The sequence below is a fragment of the Dioscorea cayenensis genome, chromosome 14 (assembly GCF_009730915.1).
Source record: "Dioscorea cayenensis subsp. rotundata cultivar TDr96_F1 chromosome 14, TDr96_F1_v2_PseudoChromosome.rev07_lg8_w22 25.fasta, whole genome shotgun sequence".
Taxonomy (NCBI): domain Eukaryota; kingdom Viridiplantae; phylum Streptophyta; class Magnoliopsida; order Dioscoreales; family Dioscoreaceae; genus Dioscorea; species Dioscorea cayenensis.
In genome coordinates, this window is record NC_052484.1 from 9,939,092 (window position 1) to 9,945,006 (window position 5,915).

General features: G+C 40.8%; 1 non-coding gene across 1 annotated transcript; it reads right to left on the bottom strand.

The window, feature by feature from the left end:
* Positions 1–4,000: 4,000 nt before the first annotated feature.
* On the bottom strand, positions 4,001–4,107 carry LOC120276591. Its single transcript, XR_005541306.1, has one exon. It is a non-coding gene; the product is annotated as a small nucleolar RNA R71 (small nucleolar RNA).
* Between the last annotated feature and the right edge of the window lie 1,808 nt (positions 4,108–5,915).

Sequence of the window (5,915 nt, forward strand, 5' to 3'; positions counted from 1 at the left end):
TCTTGGATGCATGCCCTCCATTAATGGATGGCTAATTTGTAGATGTTTAGGCATAATTAAAATCTAGGGTTTATACTTTTAACATTGGTTGTTGGATCTTTGATGGTTTACTTGTTTTCTTGATTGCAATCATTTCTATTTGAATCTAATTGCTTGTTTGAATGCTTAGTTGCTAACGAGGCGAAAGACTTAGTTATCATGTTTAGTGTGCTACGTGACCAGAAAAAATTCTCACCTATCATAGACATACCGCAATTCAAAAGGATAGTGTATACACCTATGGTTAGGGTACTTTGCAGACTTCCTTTCCCGTAATCCTTCTGAGTGGCTTAGTGATAATCTCCATGCTCTTTGCAATCATGTGGAGTAGATTTTAGGGGAAATCACATCTCTACTCTATATTCTGATTAGGGATAATCTTTCTACTGGGGAGATTATCTATTTAAGAGATTGTCATTATCTCACAGTAAGGTTTCGTAGATTGTTAATGCAAATGTGGATGTTTGTATCAGCTGTACACCTATTCAGTTACTCTTCACTTAAGAAATCAGGGACCAACATAATTATGGAAGCCTCTCGGTTCAAATATGATTGCATGCATAAACAACCTTTGTCTTGCACTCTATAATCCTAGAGGGATGCTATGCCCGAGTAACACTTTTTTCTTTGAATTCTCTCCTATTATTTTCTATAATTTCTTTTTATATTTGCTTGCTTTTGTTCACATTCACAACATTCGATCACTTAGGATATTTTTTGGATTTAGGGTTACTAGGAGTATTCACTTTCATCCCTATGGATCGACACTCTGCTTTTACACGCACTTTATTATGGAATCGGCACATACACTTGCATCCTTATCAAAGTTTTTAACACCATTGCCTCAGAAGAATAGTTATATTAGGAACACTTGAATATTCTTCACTTTAGCCTTTTCTTTTCTTTCTTCTTTATTTTTCTTTATTTTTTTCTGATTCTTTTTCTTTTGTTTGATTTCAGTGTATGCGACCAAAGGGCAAATCAACAAGACTGGCAGAAGGCTAGAGTAGTATAGAAAGAGTGATTGGAACCCGATTAAGAATAGCTTTACTGAACGAGACATGATCTTTGACAGTGATTATTGAGGAAGTGTAGTTGAACACCATGGCAGATCAAGGAAAGTGGCATAGGACCCTTTCAGATTACGCTTGTCCCACTCTTGATGGTTCTTAGTCAAGTATAGTGCACCCACTAGTTACAGCTAATAACTTCGAGCTTAAGCTTGTATTTATACAGATGGTACAGAATTTAGTACAGTTCCATGGGCTACTATATGAGGATCCTAATGGTCATATAGGAGGATTACTTGTGGTATGTGATATGCTAAAGATTAATAATATCTATGATGACACAATCAGACTTCGCTTATTCCTATTTTTAGTGAAAGAAAGAGCTAAGCAGTGGGTCCAGGCTCTTCCTTGAGCATCTATCATGACTTGGAAGCACCTCTGATAAGTGCTTATGTATTAGTAATATGAAGCATTCTTTTCTTACGATGAGCAATACTTTTATCAGATTTTAGCGCTAATACATGTGTATTTGTGAACTTTCGTGCATGAAGGATTGTGAAGCCAAATATAAAAGAAAGAAGCCAAAGTAGATTATGATTGTACTTTGTTGATGAAGTCTTGGAGTGAAAAAATGTGAAGACATAAGTTGTGATCGAAGATACGTGAATGTGTGCCAACCTCCATGTGCTCAAGCAACTACATGGTTTGGAGGGGTACAAAGGCAGTCACATTTGTGTATTCCGACTTGTGCAATGTTAGCAAGATCTTCACCAATATGGCATTTTATTGATAAAGCGATGTGATCTAGGGCATACACATGTGCTCGTTTATGTTGCCTTGATGAAAAGTGCAGATTCGGGAGTATTTTGGCGAAGTACTGTAGTAAATTACTGCACCAATTTACTGTAGTAGTTATTGTTCACAGCCCGCAGAAAATTAGATTTCCAGAAATCCACACGGGCGTGTGGAAATTCCACACGCCCGTGTGGATGCCCGATTCCAACCCTTTATAAAGCTGCGACTTGTACCGATTTGGGGATCCATCTTTCATCCTTTCTTCCATCTTTTCTCCAACTTTTGGGAGGCCGACGGCTAGGATTTAAAGGGGCTTCGGCAAAGGCTTTTGGAGTGGTTCGACGGCTTCGACACTGTGTTTATCTTGGAAGATAGTTATTAGGGGAGCTTTCATCAACACTGACCCGGCGAGGTGTGCCCTAGGCTTGACAAGAGGACCTTTGGAGAGAACGAGGCTACTCCACAAGACCATCGACACGAATACCGATTGGGTTTTCTTATGGATTACATGTTTTTACTTTCGATTTCATTATTAATTGTATCTTGCTGAATGGAGAGCTAAATCCCTTAGTGGGTACTTGGACTTGTAAACCCTAGGATGTTATTGTTTCATTAACCTTTTATTATGCTTCTCTTAATTGATGTCTTTAATTGAGTTCCAATCTTGATTGCTTGTTGAATGATTTCTCCTTTAGAGTGACACTAAGGTTGAGAGTCCATCTTGGTAGCCTTTGTGGATGAGTAACACACCATGAGGGTTAGACAATGATAGATTGGAGAGGGTTGAGAGGGTGAGTCGAGAGGTAGTGGAGCATCCCCTTTCTCTTCCGGTGTGATTTGTCCTACCTCCATGTTCCTAGAGTTCTTTGTGGTCATAATAGAGTGAAGTTTTAAGAGAGGAACTCCGCTGGGGCTTAGTTGCGCGAGCAACAGAGTGAAGCGTTGAAGCAATTCTTATTATCTGGGGCTTAATTATGACTAGGGGTCTTTCGCCTAGAACAAAGGGTTAGATCTATATATAGAAATAGGGTCTATCACTTGGAATCCCTAGAGCTTCCTGCAACTGTATACAGTGTGAGGTGTTGAGACTGAGCGATTTCTCCGTCGGGGTTTAGTGTAGAGTTAGTCACGGTTGACCTTAGGTTTGGGACTGTGTATTTTAGGATCTCCACGACTCATTAAGCATCAGTTAGGGGACATAATAGTTGGTCTTGAACTTGAAGAAATAGTCCTAGGGGGAGTAATGTCCGAGTGCCCCACTTTCTATCAATTGCCTTTCCTCTCATTTTATCATGCCTCTCTTTCTTATTTTCTTTAGTCTTGTTCGCATTGATTTTATCCACACTATTATTGTTTCATCTTTACTTAGTTAAGTAGCAATCGTTGTGTTTCTATTCACTATTCCCTGTGGATAAGATAACCCACTCACCTGAGATTTATTACTTTAACAAACCCGTGCACTTGTGGGTCACACGCAAGGGGTGTTGTCACGTTTTTGGCGCTGTTGCCGGGGAATAGGAGTTTAGAGATACTTTGCACTTTTCTATTTAGCTATTCACCATTTATTCTATTTCACACTTTCTTACTCTATCATTATTCTGATTTGTTTTTCTTTCTTTGGTTGTAGCTCCAGGTTATACCCGAGGGAACCCTTCCACACTGGTTGAAGGAGATCCTGAACTTGAAAGAATACTTCGTAAAAGGGGTAAAGAACCTGCATAAGAACCGTCGATTCGAGCTGAAGTAGAAGGTGAAGGGTCATAAAATATGGTAGAGCAGAATGAACAACAGAGAACACTTTCTAACTATGCCAAACCCACAGTTATGGGCACGCAGTCGAGTATCGTACGACCCCCGATCACATCTCCAAATTTTAAGCTAAAGCTAGCATTCATCCAAATGATACAGCAGTCTGTGCAATTCAATGGTTTAGCCGATGAGGACACAAACAATCACATTGAAAACTTCTTGGAAGTTTGTGACATGCTGAAGATCAACTAGGTTACTGACGATGTGATAAGGTTGAAGGTTTCCCATTCTCTCTAAAAGGAAGAGCCAAGCAGTGGCTTCATTCTTTACCACGAGCATCCATCATGACATGGAATGAAATGGTCAAAGCTTTCCTTGCAAGGTACTTCCCTCCGTTAAAGTTGGCAAAGCTTAGAAATGAGATATCTTCATTTGTTCAGATGGAGCTTGAATCCTTGTTTGAGACTTGGGAGCGATTCAAGGACCTCTTGCGGAAGTGTCCACAACATGGGTTCTACGAATGGATGATCATTCAGACTTTTTACAATGGGTTGAATCCAAGTACAAGAAAACTTCTAGATGCCGCTGTAGGAGGTACAATGGGGAACAAGACTCCTGAAGAAGCCTGATAATTGGTAGAACAAATGGCCATGAATAGCTACCAGTGGAATGCAAGAGAAAAGAAGAAAGTGGCCGGACTCCATGAAATTGATGCGGTTACATCTTTCGAATACCAAGTAGAGGCATTAAGCAAGAAATTGGATACATTAACTTCATCGAGGGTAGCCGCTATCACACGTTGTGATGGTTGTGGGGGTTCACATATGTCATTTGATTGTCCTATTTTGATTGCTACTTCAGCCCCAACTGAACAAATAGATTTTGTGGGCAATTCGGGAAGAGTACAAGGCAATCATTATAGCAACACCAACAACCAAGGGTGGAGAAACCACCCCAAATTTCTCATTGAGTAACCAAGGACAGCAAAAGGCCATGGCACCATCAGGTTTTCAACAACAACATGCTCCGAACATGGAGAATCGAGTTTTAGGCTTGGAGACCCAGATGACTGATCTAGAGAAAGCTTTGACCAGATTTGTTCAATTATCGGATACACAATTTCAGTCAGTTGAAGCTACACTTCTCAACCACACCGCTTCATTACACAATCTAGAGAATCAAGTGGGACAAATCGCGAAGTCGTTATCGGAGAGACCACAAGGAAGCTTGCCTAATAACACCGAAACTAACCCAAGGGAATATGTGAGGTCAATCACTTTGAGAAGTGGTCGTGAGGTTGAGGGTAGGGTTCCAAGTGAGAATACCAATGTTGAAGCACCCGAGGTCGTAGAGGTTGAGGAGAGAGCTAACAAGGAGAAGAAGGTGGAACCCTCATCTTACAAGCTAAGAATCCCTTATCCTTTAATATTGAAGAATGACCAAAATGATGAGCAATAAAAAAAGTTCTTTGGGCTATTGAAGCAATTGCACATCAATATTGCTTTTGTGGAGGCGTTGTCTCAAATGCCACGGTATTCGAAGTTCTTGAAAGATCTTTTGACCAATAAGAGGAAGTTGGAAGAGAGTGCATTGGTGATCTTAGATGCTTTTTGTTATGTGGTTTTGCAAAAGAATATGCCGAACAAGAAGAAAGACCCTGGAAGCTTCATCATCCTGTGCAACATTGGTAATTTGGGTGAAGAGATGGCATTGGCGGATTCAGGGGCTAGTATCAACGTCAAGCCATACTCTTTCTTTCAGAAGTTAGGCTTGCGAGAGCCTAGGCCTACTCGGATGACACTTCAATTGGTGGATCGAACGGTGAGACATCCAAGGGGCATCATTGAAGACGTGCTTTTCAAGGTTGACTAGTACATATTTCCTGTAGACTTCATAGTGTTGGATGTCGACAAGGATGTAGATGTTCCATTGATACTTGGGAGGCCATTCTTGTGCACTTCCAAGACACTTATCAACATGGACAGTGGGGAGTTGACACTGAGGATTGGCAACAACAAGTTGATATACCGCCTCGCCGAAGCCATGTGACATTCTCTTGACTTTGATGATACTCTTTATTTTCTTGACACTACTGATGAACTAATCAATGAATATGTGCAGGAAATGATGAATCCGGACCCGTACGAGGGGTTGCTAGACCAAGGAGTGGAGGATGAAGAAGTCTTAATGCTTGATTTAGAGGAGAAGATACCATCTACCCCAGGGATCGTGAAGAAGGTGCTCCGGAAGATGAAGCGTGCAAGGAGACGTCACAAGAAACGCCCCAAGGCTAACGGGGATGTGCAAGAATAGAGTAAGGAT